Source organism: Phyllobates terribilis, unplaced genomic scaffold (genome assembly GCF_046119375.1).
Source record: "Phyllobates terribilis strain yellow unplaced genomic scaffold, ASM4611937v1 Scaffold_14__1_contigs__length_39327217, whole genome shotgun sequence".
In the NCBI taxonomy this organism is placed as follows: domain Eukaryota; kingdom Metazoa; phylum Chordata; class Amphibia; order Anura; family Dendrobatidae; genus Phyllobates; species Phyllobates terribilis.
This window is the reverse complement of record NW_027362774.1, coordinates 17,628,022-17,642,512: the sequence shown is the minus strand read 5'-3', so window position 1 is coordinate 17,642,512 and position 14,491 is coordinate 17,628,022. Positions and strand designations below refer to the sequence as shown.

The window sequence follows — 14,491 nt, the reverse complement described above, 5'->3', positions numbered from 1 at the left end:
TATAGTCATTACACACAGAGGGATCTATTATATAGAGTCATTACACACAGAGGGATCTATTATATAGAGTCATTACACACAGAGGGATCTATTATATAGAGTCATTACACGCAGCGTGATCTATTATATAGAGTCATTACACACAGAGGGATCTATTATATAGAGTCATTACACACAGAGGGATCTATTTCACGTGTTTATTTCTGTTAGTGATGATTATGGCTTACAGCTAATGAAAACACAAAAGTCATTATCTCAGTAAATTAGAATACTTTATAACAACAGCTTGAAAAATTATTTTAAAATCCGAAATGTTGTCCTCCTGAAATGTCTGTTCAGTAAATGCCTCAATACTTGGTCGCGGCTCCTTGTGCATCAATTACTGCATCAATGCGGCAATGTGGCATGGAGGGATCAGCCTGTGGCATGGAGGGATCAGCCTGTGGCATGGAGGGATCAGCCTGTGGCATGGAGGCGATCAGCCTGTGGCATGGAGGGATCAGCCTGTGGCATGGAGGGATCAGCCTGTGGCTGCTGAGGTGTTATGGAAGCCCAGGTGGCTTTGATAGCAGCCTTCAGCTCGTCTGCATTGTTGGGTCTGGGGTCTCTCATCTTCCTCTTGACAATACCCCATAGATTCTCTATAATAGATCCTCTATGGGGTTACGGTCAGGCGAGTTTGCTGACAATCAAGCACAGTGATACTGTTGTGTGTAAACCAGGTATTGGTACTTTTGGCAGTGTGGACAGGGGCCAAGTCCTGCTGGAGAATGACATTTCCATCTCCATAAAGCTTGTCGGGAGAGGGAAGCATGAAGGGCTGTAAAATGTCCTGGTAGACGGCGGCACTGACTTTGGTCTTGATAAAACACAGTGGACCTCCACCAGCAGATGACATGGCCCCCAAACCATCACTGACTGTGGAAACTTCACACTAGACCTCCAGCAGCTTGGATTGTGGCCTCTCCACTCTTCCTCCAGACTCTGGGACCTTGATTTCCAAATAAAATGCAAAATTTACTTTCATCTGAAAACACGACCTTGGACCACTGAGAACAGTCCAGGTCTTCTTCTCCTTGGCCCAGGTAAGACGCTTCTGGTGTTGTCTATTGGTCATGAGTGGCTTGACACAAGGAATGCGACACTTGTAGCCCATGTCCTGGATACGTCTGTGTGCGGTGGCTCTTGACTCCAGCAGCTGTCCACTCCTTGTGAATCTCACCCAAATGTTTGAATGGCCTTTTCTTAACAATCCTTTCCAGGCTGCGGTTATCCCGGTTGCTTGTGCACCTTTTCTACCACACTTTTTCCTTCCACACAACTTTCCATTAATATGCTTGGATACAGCACTATGTGAACAGCCAGCTTCTTTAGCATTGACCTTTTGTGGCTTACCCTCCTTGTGGAGTGTGTCAGTGACTGCCTTCTGGACATCTGTCAAGTCAGCAGTCTTCTCCATGATTGTGGAGCCTACTGAAACAGACTAAGGGACCTTTTTAAATGCTTAGGAAGCCTTTGCAGGTGTTTTTTGTTAATTATTCTAATTTACTGAGATAATGTATTTTGTGTTTTCATTGGCTGTAAGCCATAATCATCAACATTAACAGAAATAAACACGTGAAATAGCTCACTCTGTGTGTAATGACTCTATATAACATATAAGTTTCACTTTTTGTATTGAAGAACTCAAATAAATTAACTTTTTGATGATATTCTAATTTAGTGAGATGCACCTGTAGATAACTCAGGATAAACTGTTCGCCTCCCCCCTGCACAATGACATCTGCACAGGTCACTGAGCGGGCCCACAACACTATTCCATAAAAATTAATGAGTCATCTGATTACTATCACAGATAGGGTTACAAATGAAAGGTAAGATACAGGGTATGTGTCATTAACATAATTTATCTAATTCTGTCACAGACAGAATAAACAATCGTGTGACCCTGGTCTAAAGGCACCAAGAGAAACAACTTCTGGGAAAATTCACAACTTACTACTGATATCTTGTCTATAAGGACTCTTTCACACGTCCGGAAATTTTCGGTACTAGAAAAACCAGTACCGGAGATATCCGTGTCCGTGTGTATGTGTGTATAATACGTGTGGCAATCGTGTGCCGCATCAGGAGCACATGTACCGGCGCCTGGGAATCAGCGGTACAGTTAGTGCTGTTCCCAAGCGCCGGCTTCTGAACACTGCCCTCATCATTGTCCCCTGCTGGAGCTGGGATCATCATCAGCAGGGGACAATGTTGAGAGTAGTATTCTGCTCCCACTGTCTCCAAAACCTGAAAAATAAGAATAAAATTATTTATTAAAAAAAAATCCTTGTACTCACCTGTCCGAAGATTAAATAAGTGTGCCACGCTGTAATCCATCTGACTGCACATGCTGAGGAGCAGAGCAGAATGACTCGCTCCAGCGAGCGGGCCCCTGACCTGTGCTGAGCTCACTGATCGGTGTCCTGTCACTCACTGAGCTCAGAACAGGACAGGGGCCCGTTCGCTGTAGCGGGTGATGCTGATGCAGAATTGTCGGTCAGATGGATTACAGCGTGGGACGGTATGTCGGACAGGTGAGTATTTATGGTTATTTTTTTTCAGGGGCAATGGCTTCAGGGAATTAGGTGTAAAGATGAATATAATGTTTCTTATTTTATTCTTGTTTTACACTTGCTGGAAACAGCGGGGGCAGAATACAACTGTCAACATTGTCCCCTGCTCACGCTGATCTCAGGGCCGGCAGGGGACAATGATGACAGATGCCTGCAGCACCCGGCGCTTGGGAACAGGACCGCTGATTCCCAGACGCCCGTACGCGTCACATGGATGACACACGGATGTCATCCGTGTGCCATCACTGTGCACATGTGCAGGACGTTTTGCGGCCCGTGCTGCGGGTAAAATACAGGCATGTCAGCGTGTTTTGCCCATGGACTCACGTGTACAAACCCATTCAATTGAATGGGTCTACGTGTGTCAGGGTCTCCGGTACGTGTGCAAACGAACACCACACATACCCGAAACACGGCAGCACGGTGGCTCAGTGGTTAGCACTGCAGCCTTGCAGGGCTGGGGTGCAGGGTTCAAATCCCACCAAGGACAACATCTGCAAGGAGTTTGTATGTTCTCCCCGTGTTTGCGTGGGTTTCCTCCGGGTTCTCCGGTTTCTTCCCACACTCCAAAAACATACTGATAGGGAATGTAGATTGTGAGCCCTGATGGGGACAGTGCCGATAATGTATGTAAATTGTCTGAATTGTAAAGTGCTGCAGAATATGTTGGCGCTATATAAATAAAGAGATTATTATTATTACCACGGGCGTGTGAAAGAGCCCTAAAGCAAAGTCCTCAAAACTTGGTTAAAACTTCTTGCCAATATCCTTGTATAATAACAATATAAAAGAAATTAAGTAAGCCCAGGAGACATCATCACTACAAGGATGGACATGCTGATAAAAGAATGAGGGTGCACTTGGGAGACAACAAGCCATAGAAAAACGAAGACTTCAGAAACGATTATTTCACGCTGGACCCTTCCAGAGAGGTTTTGGAGTTTGCCTACAACTAAAACTGTTCATACAAGTTAGAATACCAAAAAATGGGTACTCCTATTAATAATTACCAGATAAATAAAAACTTTGCTAAGGGAATACCTGCCTTTTTCAGTACAGGGGTCTAGTTTAGAAGACCCATGTTCATGTACCATACTAGGAAATTCAGAGTTAATAGAGAGAGTCCTCCGTTTTGGACCCTCATCTCTTGGCCAAAGTGGTTAACGTATACAAAAAGCATATCTCACTTGTTACATAGATAGACAGCTCTTACTCGGATTCCCCATTGTATAGGGAGCCACCAGAGGGACACTATGTGATCTGTTTTTTTGTCAAGGAACTTTTCTAACAAGTAGGGATTGTTTATAGCGGATAACCGCTGAAAGTTTTTACATAATAGTCATGATATGACATAGGGGGTCACAAAGAAGCCTCAGCATTCCTTTATATTCAGGGAACTGCACTAATATAAGGCTATAAGACGGCACCAAATACACTGTGTCTCATCTTATTGTCAAAGGGGTCACATTGCAACCCACGTTCTACCATGCTCATACTAAAAAGTCAACCCAGTTTGAATTTTTTGGTAGCAAATCATGCACAGCTTTCCATGCAACTACAATAGCTGCCCACCCACAAGTCACACAGATATGTTTGGTTTTGGGACCTGACCATACTTCCTAGTCTAAATCAGAGATTTAAAAAATAATGTAGTTAATATTTATTGCCCACACAACATTTTTCCATTGCATTTTTAAAAAAGTTCCTTTCACTTAGTGGCCTTCAAAAGCAAGTTCATCTTAAAGAACAACTCCAGAACTTTGTTTATTTCAGCGCTAGAGTGGTGCAACTAATCTAAGTTCCCTGACCCTAGTATTATTCTCACCAGCCACTGCCTTCAGCTGTTTCCAATTCCAGTCCGCTCCCGCGACGCCATCTTTGTGACAGCAACTTCTGACTGAATGGATATCAGAGGTAACAGTCACAAGTTCTAAATTTAAGTCTATGAGTCTCATTCTGGCTTTCATAGACTAACATTGAGAAGTGACTTCCGGATTGCAGTGATCCGGTAGGTCACAAACTGCAGAAGACCCACCGGAGCGGCACTGAGAAATGAAGAAGACAGTTAGTTGTACCATTCCAGTGCTGCAATAAAAAAAAAACCGCTGGAGTGGTGCTTTAAAATAAAAAGATTGCAGTGGTAACTTTATAGTGTCAAATCCCCTTCTACCTCAAATGCTGGTTAGATTATTATTATTATTATTATTAATAATTATTATAGTGCCATTTATTCCATGGCACTTTACATGTGAAGAGGTATACATACAAGAACAATTACAATAATCTTGACCCTGCCCGCGAGGGCTCACAGTCTACAAGGGATGGGTGAGGATACAGTAGGTGAGGGCAGAGCTGGTCGTGCAGCGGTATGGTGGAGCGAGGACCCTGCCCGCGAGGGCTCACAGTCTACAAGGGATGGGTGAGGATACAGTAGGTGAGGGTACAGCTGGTCATGCAGCGGTATGGTGGAGCGAGGACCCTGCCCGCGAGGGCTCACAGTCTACAAGGGATGGGTGAGGATACAGTAGGTGAGGGTACAGCTGGTCATGCAGCGGTATGGTGGAGCGAGGACCCTGCCCGCGAGGGCTCACAGTCTACAAGGGATGGGTGAGGATACAGTAGGTGGGGGTAGATCTGGTCGTGCAGCGGTATGGTGGAGCGAGGACCCTGCCCGCGAGGGCTCACAGTCTACAAGGGATGGGTGAGGATACAGTAGGTGAGGGTACAGCTGGTCGTGCAGCGGTATGGTGGAGCGAGGACCCTGCCCGCGAGGGCTCACAGTCTACAAGGGATGGGTGAGGATACAGTAGGTGAGGGTACAGCTGGTCGTGCAGCGGTATGGTGGAGCGAGGACCCTGCCCGCGAGGGCTCACAATCTACAAGGGATGGGTGAGGATACAGTAGGTGAGGGCAGAGCTGGTCGTGCAGTGGTATGGTGGAGCGAGGACCCTGCCCGCGAGGGCTCACAGTCTACAGGGGATGGGTGAGGATACAGTAGGTGAGGGTAGAGCTGGTCGTACAGCGGTATGGAGGAGCGAGGACCCTGCCCGCGAGGGCTCACAGTCTACAAGGGATGGGTGAGGATACAGTAGGTGAGGGCAGAGCTGGTCGTACAGCGGTGTGGTGGAGCGAGGACCCTGCCCGCGAGGGCTCACAGTCTACAGGGGATGGGTGAGGATACAGTAGGTGAGGGTAGAGCTGGTCATGCAGCGGTATGGAGGAGCGAGGGCTCACAATCTACAAGGGATGGGTGAGGATACAGTAGGTGAGGGTAGAGCTGGTCGTGCAGCGGTATGGCGGAGCGAGGACCCTGCCCGCGAGGGCTCACAATCTACAAGGGATGGGTGAGGATACAGTAGGTGAGGGTAGAGCTGGTCGTGCAGTGGTATGGTGGAGGGAGGACCCTGCCCGCGAGGGCTCACAATCTACAAGGGATGGGTGAGGATACAGTAGGTGAGGGTAGAGCTGGTCATGCAGCGGTATGGAGGAGCGAGGGCTCACAATCTACAAGGGATGGGTGAGGATACAGTAGGTGAGGGTAGAGCTGGTCGTGCAGCGGTATGGCGGAGCGAGGACCCTGCCCGCGAGGGCTCACAATCTACAAGGGATGGGTGAGGATACAGTAGGTGGGGGTAGAGCTGGTCGTGCAGCGGTATGGTGGAGCGAGGACCCTGCCCGCGAGGGCTCACAGTCTACAAGGGATGGGTGAGGATACAGTAGGTGAGGGCAGAGCTGGTCGTACAGCGGTGTGGTGGAGCGAGGACCCTGCCCGCGAGGGCTCACAGTCTACAGGGGATGGGTGAGGATACAGTAGGTGAGGGTAGAGCTGGTCATGCAGCGGTATGGAGGAGCGAGGGCTCACAATCTACAAGGGATGGGTGAGGATACAGTAGGTGAGGGTAGAGCTGGTCGTGCAGCGGTATGGCGGAGCGAGGACCCTGCCCGCGAGGGCTCACAATCTACAAGGGATGGGTGAGGATACAGTAGGTGAGGGTAGAGCTGGTCGTGCAGTGGTATGGTGGAGGGAGGACCCTGCCCGCGAGGGCTCACAATCTACAAGGGATGGGTGAGGATACAGTAGGTGAGGGTAGAGCTGGTCATGCAGCGGTATGGAGGAGCGAGGGCTCACAATCTACAAGGGATGGGTGAGGATACAGTAGGTGAGGGTAGAGCTGGTCGTGCAGCGGTATGGCGGAGCGAGGACCCTGCCCGCGAGGGCTCACAATCTACAAGGGATGGGTGAGGATACAGTAGGTGGGGGTAGAGCTGGTCGTGCAGCTTTATGGTGGAGCGAGGACCCTGCCCGCGAGGGCTCACAATCTACAGGGGATGGGTGAGGATACAGTAGGTGAGGGTAGAGCTGGTCATGCAGCGGTATGGAGGAGCGAGGGCTCACAATCTACAAGGGATGGGTGAGGATACAGTAGGTGAGGGTAGAGCTGGTCGTGCAGCGGTATGGCGGAGCGAGGACCCTGCCCGCGAGGGCTCACAATCTACAAGGGATGGGTGAGGATACAGTAGGTGAGGGTAGAGCTGGTCGTGCAGCGGTATGGTGGAGCGAGGACCCTGCCCGCAAGAGCTCACAGTCTACAGGGGATGGGTGAGGATACAGTAGGTGAGGGTAGAGCTGGTCGTGCAGCGGTATGGTGGAGCGAGGACCCTGCCCGCAAGAGCTCACAGTCTACAGGGGATGGGTGAGGATACAGTAGGTGAGGGTAGAGCTGGTCGTGCAGCGGTATGGTGGAGCGAGGACCCTGTCCGCGAGGGCTCACAGTCTACAAGGGATGGGTGAGGATACAGTAGGTGAGGGTAGAGCTGGTCGTGCAGCGGTATGGTGGAGCGAGGACCCTGTCCGCGAGGGCTCACAGTCTACAAGGGATGGGTGAGGATACAGTAGGTGAGGGTAGAGCTGGTTGTGCAGCGGTATGGTGGAGCGAGGACCCTGCCCGCGAGGGCTCAGTCTACAAGGGATGGGTGAGGATACAGTAGGTGAGGGTAGAGCTGGTCGTGCAGTGGTATGGTGGAGCGAGGACCCTGCCCGCGAGGGCTCACAGCCTACAAGGGATGGGTGAGGATACAGTAGGTGAGGGTAGAGCTGGTTGTGCAGCGGTATGGTGGAGCGAGGACCCTGCCCGCGAGGGCTCACAATCTACAAGGGATGGGTGAGGATACAGTAGGTGAGGGTAGAGCTGGTTGTGCAGCGGTATTGGTGGAGATTAGACCCAACAATGTGATCTATCAATTAAAATCAATGTCACGCGATCTTAGAAAGCTGAATCTAATTCCATTATGTCCACTAAACAGCTTTTTTTATGACAGTTACCTCTACTTTGATCAGAAACAATAAATGCAGACTTTGTTGTTTTTGTTTTTTATAGCATGGGCTAGACACATCCCACTAAAATTCACACACAATCTGGTGCACATTTTTAGCAGACTATCCACAGTTGTCCCATCTGGGAGTTGTTTGGCAATCTGCAATAAATCCAGCTTCAAAAAAGCACTTGTGTATTACTGCATTTGATAAGAAAAGAATGGAACAGAGAAGGTGCATTAGCTGCACTTAATCCGAAGCAGCAGTAGGTACTGACAGATGACAGAAGTGCTATTGCAGCCTGGAGGAGGGGGATCCACGGTCCCAGCAGCTGAGAGGAGAAGGAGCTTTTCCAGCAGTGTCTGTAGCCTTGTGAACACTGTGCGCTACTGGCTGGAGTGACTTGGAGAGGGCGTGCGCTGCAGAGCCGGAGCCTGTGCTCAGTAATGAAGCTTCCTCAGTCTGTTCATACATTACTACGGAACTAGCATGATTGCTGCAGCCGGAGGAGTGAGGCAGCCATAGGATCTAGCATGCTGATGATGAGGTAAGAGATCCTGGCTTCCTCATCTATATTATATATATATATATATAGCAAGGTCCTGGCAATATCAGCTGCTGCTGGTTGCAGTAACAGACAGCAAAGATGCATTTTTTTTTTAAATTGCAAGTAGAGTTGCTTAGATCCAGTTGCTTGTCACCAGTGTTAGGAGTTGTTGTCTGCTGGCATAATATCAGAGGGCTGCCAGGCAGTGAAACTGGTTGGTACCAGCAGCTTTATGGTGGTGTTGTGTCTGCATTCATTCTCACTTCTGCATTTATATTTAGGTGGATTGCATTTGCTTGTGTTAGATGGATACCGGTGACAGTGTGTAACGATGCCTAATTATGTCATCTGTCAGAGGTTACCAGATGCCTGTGCACAGATACACCCCTTCCATGCCAGGTGGGGTTGTGTGACTGGCACCTTGCCCAGTATGCATTGTCAGTTCCAGATGGCAGATTATGTCCCCCTGCCTCCTATTTCAGAAGTTGCTGAAGTTGATCTGTACAGTAGTAGAAAGGATTTTTTAACCCTGGAAAGCATTTAGATGACTAGAGGAGCCTGAACATATACAGTTTTTGGATATTAGTTATGACAATGTTGCTATTTGGGGAAACATTATAACAGCGATTAAAGAAAAAAAAACTACTGGATGGATCTTTAACTATACAGCAACAGAGATGTGAATGAATGAATGAACGAATGAATGAATGCGTATACAGCCCTGTTTATGCGCAAGTGGCAATATTGTATACTTTCTTACACAATGTAGGGTTTTTCTTCTGCATAATGAAGGAGTCCTGAGCAGGGATGGATCTCAGTCCTGAGCAGGGATGGATCTCAGTCCTGAGCAGGGATAGATCTCAGTCCTGTGCAGGGATGGATCTCAGTCCTGAGCAGGGATGGATCTCAGTCCTGTGCAGGGATGGATCTCAGTCCTGAGCAGGGATGGATCTCAGTCCTGTGCAGGGATGGATCTCAGTCCTGAGCAGGGATGGATCTCAGTCCTGTGCAGGGATGGATCTCAGTCCTGTGCAGGGATAGATCTCAGTCCTGAGCAGGGATGGATCTCAGTCCTGAGCAGGGATGGATCTCAGTCCTGTGCAGGGATGGATCTCAGTCCTGTGCAGGGATAGATCTCAGTCCTGTGCAGGGATGGATCTCAGTCCTATGCAGGGATGGATCTCAGTCCTGAGCAGGGATGGATCTCAGTCCTGTGCAGGGATGGATCTCAGTCCTGTGCAGGGATAGATCTCAGTCCTGAGCAGGGATAGATCTCAGTCCTGAGCAGGAATAGATCTCAGTCCTGTGCAGGGATGGATCTCAGTCCTGAGCAGGGATGGATCTCAGTCCTGTGCAGGGATGGATCTCAGTCCTGAGCAGGGATGGATCTCAGTCCTGTGCAGGGATGGATCTCAGTCCTGAGCAGGTATGGATCTCAGTCCTGTGCAGGGATGGATCTCAGTCCTGTGCAGGGATGGATCTCAGTCCTGAGCAGGGATGGATCTCAGTCCTGTGCAGGGACGGATCTCAGTCCTGTGCAGGGACGGATCTCAGTCCTGTGCAGGGATGGATCTCAGTCCTGTGCAGGGATGGATCTCAGTCCTGAGCAGGGATGGATCTCAGTCCTGTGCCTGGAGGCTGGAGAAGGGGAGTGGACTGGGAATCAGCTGTAGGGGAGAGCAGCTGTCTGATGAAGGGGAGTTCCTGACATTACTGAGGAGGTCTCATACTCTACACTTAGGGGCATTCCTTTCTTCCTGCTGCAGTCTGCTGCTGCTGCTGCCATTGTTAACCCCTGCTGCACCATCATAAATGCGACACAAGACACCTCATTGCTGCCACTCATCCCAAAGTGACGCAGATAAATGATATCCCGGATGATTTGCAGAGGATATGGCTTCTGTAACTAAGTGCCGGACTGTTTTTTTTTATGGTTTTGGCCATCGCATACGCCTAACAATCACCCCCACACAGGAATAATTTGGGAATCTGGAAAGGAAAATACACTTTTTTTTTTTCTCTCTGCTGGAACTGAGGGCCTTTTTTGTTTGATTTCTCCTGCAGATAATGACAGCAGCTGAGCAGTGCTATGCGGAGTACAGTGGGGTTATTCTCCAGGCACATGTGTAGCTCCTGTTCAAACTGTGCAATCTACCAAGACAAGTACCATTCTCAGGAATGATGGCGGGATTAGAGACTGGAGCACTTATCTTGGGTTTCTACAAGCCCTCTGGGCCTATCAACATTATGCATGCCGCCCTTCTATAAATGGTTAGAATTTATTGCAATAAGTAAAAATACATTCACTTCAATGCTGGTAGCTGAATGAGGTGTGCTATGTAATGCACATATACTATTATACAGGAGCGGACACAGACAGAGGAGGCCTCTGTGCAAGTAACAATATACGGACCATTTGCACAATTCCATCTGTTTTGGAGGTGCATATGGCCGCCTTACCTCTTGGGCCCCAGTGCGCCTGCACAGGTTGCACCGATGGCATGTCCGCCTCTACTATTATAACTGAATGGCTGAGTACGGAGCTTGTACTGTTAAGCATAGGTAGAAGTCTTACAGATGAGCGCAGGCTGACAGATGTATCATGGGGCCGCTGCTTCTTGTATTTTGTCTGGATGTGTACACTGGAAGACGAGGCACTTAAGCGAATTCCCATTCACTGTTGGACAGAGTAGACTTTGCGGTTACCCAAATTTCAGACTGCTTAACTCTCAGCGAGCCTGTCAGGTCTACGACCAGTAAGACTATTAAGTAGAACTATTAAGCAATGTGCTACATATCCACTTATGAAAATGTGGAATAGACAAAGTAACTATGATATCAATATTACTGCAAGCAGGAGGTTATATGCAAGGCTGCAATGTTGTTTTATAGGTTGCAACATAATAGCATAATGTGCTCAAATGTACACATACAATTAGCTAAACTGGCCTGGCACAGATATAGACAGACTCAAAGGATGGGGATCTGAGCAATTCAGAAATATCTCAGTTCAAAGTTATGTTGGGAAAACCACAAGAACAAGTATGTCATTACTGAGCCACAGTGAGACAAGACATAATATAGAATGTGGGCAGAGAGATACAACATGTCGTCCACTACACCCCCACGGTGGGGGGGGGGGGTTACCAAAGATGTGGCCTGAATACTTCTTAGACTAACGTGGTATTATCGCAGCAACAAGTAGTAAAGGATCAATGGATTTCAAAATGTGAATCATTGCGGGGCGCACGTATCCTTCAGGTCACCCTGCTGCATTCAGTAAGAAATGCCGAGTTCTTAAAAGTTTATCTGCTAGTCTGGTGAGAATATGAATAAGGTTTGATGGCGTTAACGACGCTGCACCAATTGCAGATTGCTCTGCTGTTCCTCGGGTGTCTGCTCTCGGAGCGAGCTGGGAGTTTTGTGAGACGAGAGTAATGTTTTTCCATTTAGCATTTATTTTTCCTTTCGTTGTTCCCTCTCTAAGAAATGAGGTGTTCTGGGGTTAGCTCATAAACTTAAGGACAAGCAGCGGTGTCTGGAGCCAGTCATAACACAGTAGAGCAGTGCGCAGGCCTGACACACAGTGTCGTTCTCACTCCGGCCCTGTATAAGTTAGATGGGAAGAGTCTGCCAGTGAGGAAGGCGAACCTGACCGGAAACTAAGTCCTAGGAAACCTTCACTAGAATAAAGCACCGTAAACTAAGAAAAGATTCAGGAGAGTACAGTATGACGAATAGTCTGCCATTAGGGGCATTTTATATACCCGGCGTAATAAAGAGGATTTCTGCAGTATGGCATCTTTCATACATTGTGGGATGGCCAGTAATTACCATACAGCTACACCGGAGATTAGAGATGCCATCTAGATCTGCTAAGGACTCCACTATCCGCCATTTCATATGGTTAGTTATCATAAGGCCATGTTCACACATTCAGTATTTGGTTAGTATTTTACATCAGTATTTGCACGCCAAAACCAGGAGCGGGTGAAAAGTGCAGAAGTGGTGCAAGTCAGAGGCGTAGAGGGGTTCAGCTGAGGGTGGGGGGCGATATATCTGACCAGATAACCCTGATTACATCTATAGTGGCACACTGATATTACCGCCATAAGTGGTAGATACCAGTCCTGCAGAACATACAAGTGATAATAGTACAGTTATATAGACACATTTGACGTCTCCCATTTCCAGCACCGTCCCCATCCATTCCCAACCTGCACAAACTCCTCATCCTGCTGATATCCCAATACTGAGCCGCTGCTGCCGTATGTGTCCATATTACTGCACCTACAGTGTGGTACAATAACAGCGCTCTTCTTAGTGCACCACATAGTTGTGCCCCTTACATAGTAATAATGCCTCCTTTGTGCCCTATTGATGGTAACATTTCCCCCAAGAAAATATTAATGCCCTAGAAAAGTGTCCACATTTTGCCCCTTTGACGGCCACAATACTCTGAGTTCCCCATAACAATAATGCTTCTTAAGTGCCCACTTAACATTTAATAATGTCCGCTGAGTCCCCCAATGTACAGCTCCCCTATACACAGTATGATGGCTCCCAGATCCCTTATACAGAGTATGATACTCCCACAGCTCCCCTATACACAGTATGGCTCCCCACAACTACATTATATACAGTATGATGGGCCCACAGCTCCCTAATTTGATGTCCCCAATGCTCCCCCAAAGCACAGTATAATAACCCCCACACTAGCCCTCACACTGTATAATGTTCCCCACACTAGCCCTCACACTGTATAATGTTCCCCACATTAGCTCCCATACTGTATAATGGCTCCCACACTTTATGAGAACCCCTACATATGTCCTTACAATGTATGAGAGCCCCCAACACTGTATGAGGCCCCCCACAGTAGTCCCCACGGTAGACATCAAACTTTATAATGGCCCTCACATTAGCCCCCAAACTGTATAATGGCCCTGACATTATCCCCCAGACTGTATAATGGCCTCCACATTAGCATCTACACTGTATAATGGCCCCCACGCTATATAATGGCCCCCACATTAGTCCACAAACTGTATAATTTCCCCTGCATTACCCCAAAACTGTATAATGGCCACTGTATTAGCCCCCCCAAACTGCATAATGGCCCCTGCATTAGCCCCCAAACTGCATAATGGCCCCTGCATTAGCCCCCAAACTGCATAATGGCCCCTGCATTAGCCCCCAAACTGCATAATGGCCCCTGCATTAGCCCCCAAACTGCATAATGGCCCCTGCATTAGCCCCCAAACTGCATAATGGCCCCTGCATTAGCCCCCAAACTGTGTAATAGCTCTACATTAGCCCCAAATTGTATAATGTCCCTCACATTAGCCCCCAAGCTGTATAATGGCCACTGCATTATATCCTATACTGTATAATGGCCACTGTATTATATCCTACACTGTATAATGGCCACTGCATTATATCCTATACTGTATAATGGCCACTGTATTATATCCTACACTGTATAATGGCCACTGTATTATATCCTACACTGTATAATGGCCACTGCATTATATCCTATACTGTATAATGGCCACTGTATTATATCCTACACTGTATAATGGCCACTGTATTATATCCTATACTGTATAATGGCCACTGTATTATATCCTACACTGTATAATGGCCACTGCATTATATCCTATACTGTATAATGGCCACTGTATTATATCCTACACTGTATAATGGCCACTGTATTATATCCTACACTGTATAATGGCCACTGTATTATATCCTACACTGTATAATGGCCACTGTATTAGCCCCAAACTATTTAACGCCACCCACACTGTAATGTATGATGTAAAATACTGACCAAATAATGGGTGAGTGACCATGGCCTTAGCCTGAAGAAAGCAGCCAAAATTATAAGGCTATCTATAGCCCACACCCAAGCCAAGAAAAATGTCCATATAGTTCTTATAGGTTCTATTGAAGTGGAAAACAACCAGCAGTAGGCATCTTCACTGCACCTTTGCTAATCTCCAAATTTCC

The 14,491-nt window shown here is 47.8% G+C and overlaps 1 protein-coding gene across 3 annotated transcripts in view; it reads left to right on the top strand.

The window, feature by feature from the left end:
- The window catches only part of ZNF469 (zinc finger protein 469), a 562,435-nt gene that overhangs the window by 450,381 nt on the left and 97,563 nt on the right, over positions 1-14,491 (top strand). The window contains exon 1 of one of the 3 annotated variants that reach the window (XM_073659718.1): positions 8,342-8,479. The exons of the other annotated variants lie outside the window; for them this stretch is intronic. The gene's annotated coding sequence lies outside the window, so the exon portion shown is untranslated. Of the gene's footprint in view, positions 1-8,341; positions 8,480-14,491 lie in introns of those variants that run through there. 3 annotated transcript variants of the gene reach the window in all.